Raw genomic sequence first — 12,766 nt, 5'->3', positions numbered from 1 at the left:
CTGACAAATTCCAATTAAAAAAATTTTTTTTTCATTTCACATATCCAACTAGTAACTCTAATGGGATGTATGTTTGCACATGATTTGTAAGTAGGACTCTAAATGTTCATTTATATGAAAAGATGTTTGATAGCACTAAGCTCCAAGGAAGTGCAAATCACCCAGAGTGACATACTGCCTCACCCCTGTGAGCACAGAGAAGAGGGATCAAGCGCTGGCGGCAGTGTGTAGCAAGGGGAGCCTTTGTGCACTCTGGGTGAGAGTGTAGAATGGTCGAGCCATTGTGCAAAACAACAGGGTGGTTCCTCAAGAGAATAAAAAATAGAGCTAGCTAGCTTACGAGGTGTTTGTTGGCCTTGAATCCACAGAGATCCACTTGCCTCCCTGAGTGGTGCGTTAACGACTTCTGGACACATATAGAAAAGAATTGGAATCAGCATCTTAATGAGACATCTGTACTGCCATGTTGATTACAACACCAGTCACAGCAGCTGTGCTATGTATTCTGGTCACGTTTTTTGTTTGTTTGTCTTTTTGTTTGTTTAGTTTGGTTTGGTTTTCAGTTTTTCGAGACAAGAGTTTCTCTGTGTAGCCTTGGCTCTTCTAGACTTCACTTGTAGACCAGGCTGGCCTTGAATTCACAGAGATCTGCCTGCCTCTGTCTCACTGAGTACTGAGTTTATAGGTGTGCACCACCGCACCTGGCTCTGGTTATTTTGTTGTTGTTGCTGTTGTTAGCTTGATACAAACAAGAAAGTGAAGAGAAATTGTCTCCATCAGATTGGCCTATAGGAGAATCTGTGGAGCATTTTCTTGATTAAGGAGTGATGTGGTGGGGTCAGGTCACGAGGAGAGGTGCCATCCCTGGGCAGATGGTCCTGGGTGGTAGAAGAAAGCAGGTGAAGCAAGCCATGAGGGGCAAGCCTGTAAGCAGCATCCTTCTATGGCCCTAATTCAATTCACTATGGTCTATAACTATAGTCTGAAGTAAACTGGTTCCTTTTATCTTGGGTACTGTTCTACTGCTATGATCAAACACTGTAAACAAGGCAACAAAACACCATAAATGAGGCAACTTATATAATAAAGTATTGAATTAGGGGCTTGATCATAGAGTCCATGATCATCGTGATGGGGAGCACATGATGGCAGGTGACAGACAGACACAGTGTTAGAGCAGTAGCTAAGAGCTTAAAAACATGCTGATCTTCAGGCAGAAAAAGAATGAGATTGAGCCAGACTTGGACTTTTGAAACTTTAAAACTGATCCCCCCACTCCCCTTGACACACTTCCTCCCACAAAGCCACACCTCTAATCCTTCCCAAACAGTTCCTCTAAAGGGGTAGGGGTGCGGACCAAGCGTTCAAACGTGAGCCTGCTCTCGGTCCTGTTGTTTATCATAGCAATAGAATGCAAATTAGGACAACAAACAAACAACTGAGCCCGTCAGCAGATGAATGGATAAAGAAAACACGATATCCTCTGGCATAGAATAGTATCCAACCATGAAAATGCGATTCTGGCATTTGTGACAAGGTGGATTAACCTAAAAAAATATTATGAGTCTAAATAAATAAATAAATAAATAAATAAATAAAAGAGACACAAGAAGATAGGTAATATAAAATCTCTCTCACACATTTGCTGCCAAGCCTGACCTAATGGTAGAAGGAGAGAGTCAATTCCTGTAAGTTGTCCTCTCTTCTCTTTTTCTCGCCCTCTTTCTTTCAAACACACACACACATACACACACACACACACACATACGTGGGCACACGTAACTAAATTTATGTGAAAAATGTAAAGACTTATTTCTAATTTCTGGCACACGCATGTGAATGTGTGCCCCATGTGTAGATGCCTTCAGGGGCAAGAAGAGGGTGTCAGTGTCCGGTGCCCTGCAGCTGGTGTATAGGCAGCTGTGAGGTGTTGATACGGGTCTGGGAACCAAACGCTGGTCCTCTGAAAGAGCAGGAAGCGCTTTTAACTTCTGGGCTGTCTTTCCAGTCCCTAAAGTAAAAAAAAAAAAAGTTAAGAAAGTGTATTTAGAACTTTTCTTTGATTAATAACCCCTGCCCAGCAGTTTTTCTGCAGGCTCCCAATCCTTTCCATTATTGGCTCTGATGCCATCCGCAAGCAGGAAACCACCTTTTCTAAGTTGGGTGCTTTTGAGCAACGGGTTGAATCAATGTTCTGTGAGGGTTTTTGTTGAGCCAGTCCCGGCGCTGGCCTCTAACGAAGCTGGACCGCGAGGATCTAACACCGATTCAGTCATGATCTCGGGTGTCTTCTTGTTTGCTTTTGTTTTTCTAAGATGAGTTCTCGTCAAAGAGCCAGGGCAAGGCTCCAATTTACTATGAGGCTCACGCTGGCTCAAACTGCATCTTCCCCCCCCCCCTCATTTTCCTGAGTGCTGACAGCATAGGCAGGCACTACCTCACCTAACACTGGATCTTATTAGTAGTGTGGAATCATCAGTTATATGAGATTATATTTGTTGAGGAAGGCCTTTAAAGTTATTCTGGGCAATATTTTCATCTCTGCTAACAAATGGTAAAGCCACTTACAAGTATATGCACAAAGAAGAGTTTTATGATCTTTATAGAACATCTATCAATATAAATTATAAATATCTCAAGTCAACTTTGACATCATATTGCAAAATACATCTACTCACAATAGCAGAGAAAGATGAGATATCTTTCAGGGTGTTTAAAGTCTCCCAAGCTGGATGTAAAGTTCCAACTTCTGTCTAACCCTCAGGGAGGGTCAGATAAAAGGAGACCTCCTTGATTAGCCAAGAAATGATGAATGTTTGAGGTGGCAGAGGGATGAATTACTTTGACTGGATCATTACAGAATGTGTAAAAAAGGGGACACATCACATTGTACACCCAAAATGTATGCAATTATCATGTCTTCCTCAAGATTGCAGACCTTAGCAGAGGCCCAGACCTTAGCAGAACTGTGTCCATGATGGAAATACCATTCAGGCCATGAAACTCTGCACGTACACAGCACCACCTGCCAAAATGAAAACAAAGACCTAATTCATCAAAGTCCATAGTGCTGGGAAAGTCTCTAAATGTACCAACCTTGCTTTTTTGTTTCTGTAGTTCTGTTTCTGGCTCACTGTTCTTGTTAACTGAAGTATAGCAACCCACACATTTTCCTTTTCTTTTCTTTTCTTTTCTTTTCCTTTCCTTTTCCTTTTCCCCTCCTCCTCCTCCTCCTCCTCCTCCTCCTCCTCCTCCTCTTCTTCTTCTTCTTCCTCTTCTTCTTTTCTTAAAAGTTCACCCTGAGAAAGGCTGAGCCTACCCTAGGATCCCGAACAGCAACGTTGTCACTGTCTGGCTAAAAAGACTTCCTTTTGGCTCACACCCATGTCCAAGCAGTCTTCTCTGGTTGATACCTCACAACAAAATGAAAGAATAAATTACAAATTTCTACATGAGGAAGAAAAGCTAAGTAAACAATTCCAGGAGGGTGTGCTATTAAAAGAAATCCATGTATACATGTTACACTTGGTTCTTAGAACACAAGTATTGATAGTCAAACAAGCAGTAAATGAAAACAATATCATTGGGACAAAAGTTACAGCATCTATGAAAAGTAATAGGGACTAAAATTGTTGCCTCTAAATACCCGTGATAAAGCCATCCCACGCCCCCAACACTACTGGAGCCCTCTGGGTCTAGAAACTACATGAACAAATCCTTAAAAAGAGCTGGGGATCTGGCTCATTTGGTGAAGGGCTTGCCATATGTGTAAGTTATGTTTTGTTGCTGTGATAGAATTCCACAACTGAAGCAACTTAAGAAGGGAAGCTTATTCTGCCTTCTGGTTCTAAAGGGAGAGCCCATCATGGCAAGCAAGCCATGGTGGCAGGCAGCTGAGAAATCACAGTTCACCCACACAGGTTGTGGGGTAAGGCTATGAATTCTCAAAGCCCTGTTTCCAGTAATGCCCTTCCTCCACCAACTGAAGACCAACTGTTCAAACATGTGAGCCTATTGGGAGCATTTCTCCTCCAAGCCGCCACGTTACACCAGCATGAGGATCTGCGTTTAGATTCCCAGAACCCACATAGAAAGCTAGGCAGGCTGCACAGGCTGTAATCCCAGTGCTGAGGGGATGGAGGCAGACTGGTCCCCGGGGCTCACTAATGTACATGATTTGGGAACTCCAGACTCTTTGAGAGGCACTGTCTGGAAAAGGTAACAAAAACTAAGGTAGAGAGCGATTGAGGAAGATGTCAAAGTTGACTGATGGTCTCTACATACATGCACACACATGAATGCACACATGGGGAAAGGAACAAGTCGAGTTCAATTGCTGAGGGTCTTGTACACTACATGCAATGTGCTTGAACTCTATTCTGTAGGTGATGGTGCATTCTAGTGGAAGAAGGAAATGTCACCAGATACATACCAATGCCAAAGACACTGCCCCTGTGCAGAACAGGTGAGAAATGTTGATATCTGTTCCCACAGGCAGAATTAAACTGACTTCTAGTTTTTTGGAGCGTTTTTTTTTCCCTCCAAGTTTTCCTTTTCTCCTTGAGCTTTATGTACTGCTGGTGGCCTATGACATATGAGAAAACCATGTCAGAAAGAATGCCGTGAATAAGGAGGAAATAGCAGCCACAATGAAAAAATGGTGATAGTAAACATGGCTACTGAAGGGGACACTACAGTTTGGTCCTCCTTGCTACCAGAAGGCCTATGCACTGAAATCTTGCTCCTTAGAATGGCAGTGTTGGAGCCAAGGATTGTGCTGTGCACCTTTAATCCCAGCACTCAGGAAGAAGATGCGGCTGGATCTCTGAGTTTGAGGCCAGCCTGGTCTACACAGTGAGTTCTTGGACAGCCAAGGCTACTTTGTTTTTTTTTGAAAAAACAAACAAACAAAACAAAACAAAACAAAACAAAGCCCCCAAATCCAAAATAAAACAAGATAACATTGTAACATTAGGGACATTCTAGGTTGCTGGGCCCACTGGGAGGCACAAACGTCTGTGGGTGTCCCTGTGAGAGCTGTGGGATCCCAGTCTCTTCCCTTCTCTGTTCATTCCAGCCTTGAGGGGAGTAGGCTTGCTCTACCATCACGGTACTGCCACAGGCCCAGAGCAATAGCGCCTTTTGGTGATGACCTAGAATCTTCCAAACTACAGGCCAAAATAAACATTTTCTCTTTCTAAGTTAATTACCTTGGGTATTTTTATTTTACGCTAACTGAAAGTTGACTGACAAGAGCTTCCCTCAGATGTCCGTGTGTATGAGAATTGTGGCTTTTTAATTGTTAGCTGTAGCCTAGTTGCCCCGGGCCACGCTCCTTTCTATAAATACCCCTCCTACCATTGGCAGCAACATGAGCAGATCCAGGCTTCAGACAGGAGCCAGGGTGCCGTTCCACTGTGGGAAGGTCTGTGGGCCGGTCTGTGGGCCACCAGCAGCCTCTCTGGATTCTTGACTACATTCGCCAGGTTGATTGCAGTCACAGATTTCTGCTCCCTATAATTTTGTGGGAAGGTAGTCAGAGAAGGAAGCACAGTGACCAGGCACAGCGGTCTGTGTGTGGTTTGACGACAGGACTCCTGGACAGTCCCAGGTGTGTTACATAAACCTAGATGTAGCTAGAACTCCAAGGGTCCGATTGCAAAGAAAGAGAATGCGATTCCACCTGGAGAGTCAGGAAAACTTTACTCTTGATCAAGAGTGTGTCCTGGGAAATGAACACAGAGACAGACAGGAAACGAGTTTGGTTTTTGTTCGAACTCAGGTGATAACTGTGTCTTTTTTCTGTTGGTTGGTAACTGACTTCACAGTCTTAGCTTAACTGGCTAGCCTGAAAAGAAATTAGTGTACAGGAAATGAAGGAAGGGGAAAGGGGGCTCTGCTCTGAAAAGAAAAGGGTCGCTGATCTAGGCCATCAAATTTCTGGAATACACTAGTGGACTTTTATGTAAACAAATGTTGTACTGTGTGGAGTGATGGAGAGACTAAAACATTTGCAAGGTAGGGAGGGGATACGAAGATTTGAATTCTTTGTCCTAAACACAAGTTTTATAGGATTTGAGAGGAAAGGCTTTTATTTGATATTTCTTACACTGGGGTGCTGAAGTTGGACAGGAAACAGATCTAGCCAAAATTTCTCCTCTGGCAGAGGAAAGAATAAATTAAACAACCAAAATCCAAACATCAGCAGTGCTGAACATACACACACACGCAATTACATACATATACACATACACTACACATACATACACATACACACACACTCACACACACCTGTGCCTGAAGGGCTTTGATCTGTCAGGTTGACTCGGAAACTTGTGACATTTGGTGGCCCAAAAGAGCAACCCAGGTGATTACAGATGTTGTCCAGTCTTAGATCTATATGATTCCACATGCCGAAAGAGGAAAGGCCATGAAAAAGGTCGAAGAGGTCAGAGAAGGGCCACAGGAAAGGAGCAAAGATGTAATTAGTGTCGCGCATGGGGCTGGGCAGGTGAGAAAGTTTGCTGCAAGTTCAGGACTGGTTAGAAGCAGACAAAAGAGCTCAGAGAACAGATTGTGTAGAATCCCTGCTGACAGGGACCCTGCTCCCCAAATAGATGAGAAGCGCTTGAACACTGAATCCAGAAAGAAAAAACAAAGTCACCTGGGACTTAGTCCCCTAAGAGACTTGAGTAAGTCTCCCTGCTAGGATCTGAAAATCTGTGCCCAATCCAAACTCATATGTTGACCTACAATCTTCAATGTGATGTATGAGGAGACAGGGCCCTTAGGGAAAAAAAAACAAACAAACAGTCGTCATGATGGGATTAGCTCCTTTACACTGTCAGAGGCTCAAGGATGCTCTGTAGCCCTTCTGCTCTGTAACCCTGTCTGCAGGAGCGGGCTATCCCCTGCTAACTACCAGACCACCTTGACCTTGGACTCTTCAGCCTTTGGTTGGGCAAGAAACCAATTCCTACTGTCTGTAAACCCCTAGTCCATGCTGTTTTGTTGTAACAGCTTGCAAAGACTCAGACAGCCAATCCATCACAGGTCCTGGGGGACACACCTGGGATCAATATGCAGGAGTGCCGCAGGGAGCTGGCGCTTATTCTCCGTCCCCATCAGGGATGGAGAGTGGCAGGGCTGTGCAAACACTGTCCTGTGCACTTGAGGTTTTTTTTTTTTTTTTTTCTTTTTAAAAAAAAGCACAGCCAGAATGATGTAACCCAAGCTGGCCTCAAATTCATGGGGATCCTTCTTGTTCAAACCTCCTAAGTGCTGAGTTTACAGGGATGCGCTGTTGGGCAGGCATGGAGGTTCCTGTGCTCACACGTAAGCACTAGGGGAACCTGGAATGTCAGCACATGGGGTTGTTCCTTCAAGGAAAGGAATTGGCAACCTGGTATCTGTCCAGAAGGCTGGCAGCAGCTGAGCATTCTAGCCTGGCGATGGTTCCACTACCTGTGTGCTGGGAGACCACAGCAGGCCCTTCCCCAGACCCTGCCGTAAGCTTGTTTTTCTCACTGAGAATTAGGCAGCAAACAAAGCCAGGCATTTGTTGATGTGGTGCTTATGTTCTGCACCAGAAGACGCTGTTAACGTAATGAATAAGCAAGAAGACAGCATAGGATTAGATAGTATGGAGAGTAGAAGTAAGGGATGAGTGGTGGAGAACGGCTGGTTTCGTTTGAATGGTCGAGACAGCCTCTTGGGGAGATGTGCTGAATGGAAGCGGGCAACCCCCTGAGCTGGGAAAGGAGCCTCACCGGCAAGGGGAACAGCCTGTACCGTATGCAGGCCAGGGAGATGCTTGGCACATCAGCAGAACATAAAGGCCATTGTGATTAGAGCCCAGGAAATAGAGTGTGTGTAATAAGGTCGGAGTAGGTAAGGACAGAGCCTGACAGACCTGGAGAATTTTGTAATGGAAGAATTTCAGATAACCTCAGAAACACATTGAGTGGTTAGTAAATGTTAATGAGATAACGGACAATGATCTGACTTATGCTTTTGACATCTTGCTCTGACTGTATGCTGGTTTGAATGAAAATGGCCCCCCATAGGTTCATAGAGAGTGGCACTATTGGGAGGCGTGGCCTTGGGGGAAGTGCGTCCCTGGGGGTGGGCTTTGAGGTTTCAGATTCCCAAGCCAGGCCCCATAGCTCACTTTTTTCTCTCTCTCTTCCTGCTGCCTGAAGATCCAGACGCAGAACTCTCAGCACCATATCTGCCTGTGTGCCAACGTGCTTACCCTCCTAATGATAGTGGACTAAATGTCTGAACCTGTGAGCCAGTCCCAACTAAAGGGTTTTCTTTGTAAGAGCTGCAGTGGCCATGGAGTCTCTTCACGACAACAGAAGACTAAGACAGACTGCCTCGTGGACCATGAAGTTTATGGGGGGGGGGGGTGGACAATAGTGAGAGCAGAAGCCCAGTGAGGAAACAGAAATATTAGTTCCTAGAATAGAAATGGAGACTCCCACCTTAGTGGCGTTTGAGAGCACTGGAGTGGTTAGACACTACTTGGAGATCAAGTTGGCAACATTTGCTATTATTTTGTTGCCAATAGGGAAGATGGAAGGGGAGAGGGAGGGGCCCAGGGAGCTCAGACTAAAGCTCCAACCTGGGATTCCAGATTTTTATCACTATGGGATAAAAAAAAACTCAGAAACAACACAAAGTAAGGAATCAGGAGGAAGTTTTATAATGCGATGAAATACACACTCAAGGAACATCTCAAGAGCATGGTGGCTGCCAGGAATCTGGGGACAAACTTTAATGGAAGGAGGATGATTAATGAGCTAAGGTTGCAGGCAGGGCAAGACAAGGAATTCCCAGAAGAGATCTGATTTTCCTGGAAGTATGTCAGCTCTCTTGGAAAAGTCAGGTCAGTGGCGTTCTGAAAGGTGTCCCTGGGATCTGTCCTCATATAGGATTTTTTCAGATGGGATGAGCCTTGGGAGCAGGCAATTTTGCAAAGTGAATGATACGGAGACCCCATTATACTGAAGTAAAGCATATTGGGTTTTGTCTGGTTAACCGAGTTGCTCCCAGCTGGGTTTGGAAGCCTCTGCTGCACCGGCCCTGGGGCTGCATCAGCCTCAAGCCGTTATGTTTTTTTCCCTCCTTCCCTATACATGTGTAACCCACCTCAGAGTGGATGTAGGGATAGAAGATAAAAGGACACTGATTCGGGGATGGAGAGATGGCTCAGAGGTTAGGAGCACTGGCGCCTCTTCCAGAAGGACCTGAGTTCAATTCCCAGCAACCACATGGTGGCTCACAACCATCTACAATGAGATCTGGGGCCTTCTTCTGGCCTGCAGGTGTACAGGCAGACAGAGCATTGTATACGCAGGCTTGACAGCAAGTGCCTTGCCTTGCTGAGTCACCTCGCCAGCCTGATAACTCTTTTACTACTATGGAGAAACTGAGAAACAAGTTGTGTGGCTATCTTCTTAAAGCGTGCTAAATTTAATACCCCTGTTTGTCATGTTACTAGTGGGGTCAAGCATACAAGGGAAGAGAGCAACAGGGGCTCTCTCCTCTAGGTACACAGAACTCACAGTGAGAAGAATGAAATTCACAGAGCACAGAGGGGGAATATTGATAAGCATTCTTCTGCCTGTGAAATGAGCTAATCCAAGAGAGGTTAAATATTTAAATGGAAGTTTAGGGGGGCTGTTGTCATCAAGTTCACTAGGGCCAGGGAAGCTGCCATGCAGGGGGGAGTTAGAAAAGCAGAGAGGGGGAGCCAAGAGAAGAAAGTATGCATGGAGAGAGAGACAGACAGACAGACAGAGAGGAAATGAGATGGAGAAAGAGAGAGAGAAGGGAACCAAAATGTCTGGGGTATATAATGAAGAACCTCTGGGGGGAGGAGAAGCCCCCACCTCAGGCCCTGGGCTAGAAAGTTCAGGGTAGAGGACAGGATATATCAGCACGCTCTGTGCAGGTAGGGACTGACGGATGTTGGGAGAACCTGGTTAAAAAAAAGGCACCTTGTCGTGGGTCTGAAGCTCAACAAATGTTAGGACAGAGTATCATAGGCCCTCGGGTGAGCACTGCTGGCAAACAGAGCTCCTGAGTGGTGGGTGGGGGTTCCTGGAAGTGGGTTCCCATTTAACTGCTAGTCTAGGGGCATGGGAAGGTGAGCTGGCCAGTCCGGTTGGCTCACCAATGCTGTGTCCACCTGCCTCTCAATTTCAGTCACATCCCTACATACAGATCCTAGATAGTGTTGCTCATCTGGGCGAATGAAAGGAGAGTAGAGATAACAAGCCCTCAGGGCAGGAACCAAAGCCCCTTTCTGGTATTTTTGGCTTCTGACCAAGACAAAACCAAGGACATTTCCTGCTTCTTATCGCTGAACTGCCAGACCAGTTTCTATCTCTTGTTCTCATCAAATACCTGAGGACTCTGAGTGAAGGAAGACAGGATTAGAAACTCAGGTCACACTAGAGTTAGCCTGGAGTACAACTGCAGGCAATGAGAGAACCCTGAAGAGTAGACAGAGAAGAGGTCCCGGGTCACAGCAACAGTCCAACACTGAGCTGAGGGATCAGAGAAGGAACCAGTGAGGAAGGAAGAAGAGATGGCTACAGGCTCACTCTTCTTTGTAAACAGAGAGCTCAAGAGAAGAAAGTATTTCAAAGGGGAAGGCGTGGTCAAAGGCAACCCTGTCAGCTATTGTGGAAAAGTTAAGTCGGTTGAGGACAGAAAAGTGTCGCCAGGCTGACAACCAGGAAGATGCTCGTGACCTTTCGGGAGCCTGCCTGCTATGGTTGGGAAGACATAAAGACTTGGTGATGGATGAGATTCAGAGACTTCGGGGGAAGACTGGTGACTATGGCCTTTTGTGCTGCTCTTTTGAGACTGGAATAATAAAGGGAAGGATCAAAGGAAAACCTTTTCTACTTCCAAGACAGAGAGAACAAGGGTAGTCATTCTTAAGAGACCACCTCAGCCCAGCTCAGTCAGAGACGGCATCAAAGCACTGCCATCCCCATAAGACAATCCAGAGGCTTACTTCACAGCTCCTTGGGGAGAACTTTGGGAAAGGCTGCCCATAGCAGGCGCAATCCAATCTGTTGCAATTTAGGTGTTTATCTATATGTTATGTTTATGTTTATCTAGAAACCCAACCTGGACTATTTTAATACCAACAAGAAGTAATCAATATACTCATTTTATAAATCATTTTTACATGGTTATTTAATGTCAATGGCCCTTTACTTTCACCCCAAGATTTTGGAAAGCTCTAATCTTGTTAATGAGATGCTTAAACCAATTTAACAACATGACTAATTCTGTGGTCTAGTCACCAATTCCAACAAGAAATTTCTCTTTAGGAAAAGCTCATTTGGTATGCACATTCATTTGATGTCTAGTTATAGATAATATAATTTATGGGCTGTGAGGCAAGAATATCCTTTTCTAACAATGAGCTAGTTGAGTCTGCAATTGTTTAGTTCCTTTCATTTCCTTAGGCAAAGCAGTTCCTTAAAAACCAAAGAACAAAAACAATGTGTTTGAATTCAGTTTCCAGCCTCATCCTCCAAATTCTCCCCAAATGTTGAAGCCTGTACCTTGCCTTCTGCACTCTACCATTTTAGAGGCTAAACTGGTTACTCAGAGACCTCAAGTTCATTCAAAATGTCTCCCCTCTTCAACATCATTTCTGTGATTCCCCACCGCTGAGAGGAGGTGGGGAAGGGGAAGGGAGAGAGAGAGAAAGAGAGAAAAGTAGATCCTTTAAGAATGGTGTCTACAATGCAGCCACTCCTGATGAGACCTGATAGACTAGGATCGGAGGGAAGGGGAGGAGGACCTCTCTTATCAGTGGACTGGGAGAGGGACACAGGTGAAGAAGGGGGAGGGTGGGATTGGGAGGGGAGGGGGGGGAGAGAGGTACAAGGAGGATACAAAGTGAATAAACTGTAATTAATAAAAATAAAATAAAATAAAATGGTGTCTACATGACTTGGGTTTTGGAGACATAATATTGAGGATGGAAAAGAATAAGTTGTCATGAACTTCACTTGGCTGCAGGAATTGATAAAGATCCGATGATGAGTTCACTGCTCTCTATGATAATTTAATTGAAGATGGGAACAGTGTTTGCTGCTTTGTGAAGGCCCCCTCCCCAAACACACACATTTTCTTTCCTTGAGGCTTAGTTCTTCCTCACTGTTAAAAGTTAAAGTGGTCCTTCACTCCACCAAAATGGCAGTGCTGATGACCATGTCCTAAACAGAAGTACTCTGGCTGGAGAAACAGAAGCCTGTTTTCTGTTTTCCCAGGAACCTCCCTTGAACCATCCCTGTAGGCTTTGATTTACACCCTTAAAGGGCAACCATCTTGGGCAAAGGCATCTAGTTGTCAGTCCGAACAGCCTTTATCAGCTCATATTCCCCCACCCTACTGACTCTCATACAATAGCTGCTTGTTTTCATGTCATTTTGCTTCTCTCTTTTCCCAACCCTGAGCAGTTTGATCTTAGCAGTTTGATCCCTAATAAACCTTTCTTTCTACCCTCAGAATGGTTCAATTTGGTGGTTTCATTGTGCCCTTGCTTACACTCACCCCTTCATGCTGTGGTTAATAATCATATTACATATTATATATGTATATATAATAAGTATATTATATATGATATAATGTAAATTATATATAAACAATTTTTAAGCTGTGCAGTGGTGGCACATGCCTTTAACCCCAGCTCTTGGGAGGCAGAGGGTTCGAGACTGCACAGCCTGGTCTA

Source organism: Meriones unguiculatus, chromosome 9 (genome assembly GCF_030254825.1).
Source record: "Meriones unguiculatus strain TT.TT164.6M chromosome 9, Bangor_MerUng_6.1, whole genome shotgun sequence".
Lineage (NCBI taxonomy): Eukaryota > Metazoa > Chordata > Mammalia > Rodentia > Muridae > Meriones > Meriones unguiculatus.
The sequence above is the reverse complement of the archived record's forward strand: the minus strand, read 5'-3'. Positions refer to the sequence as shown.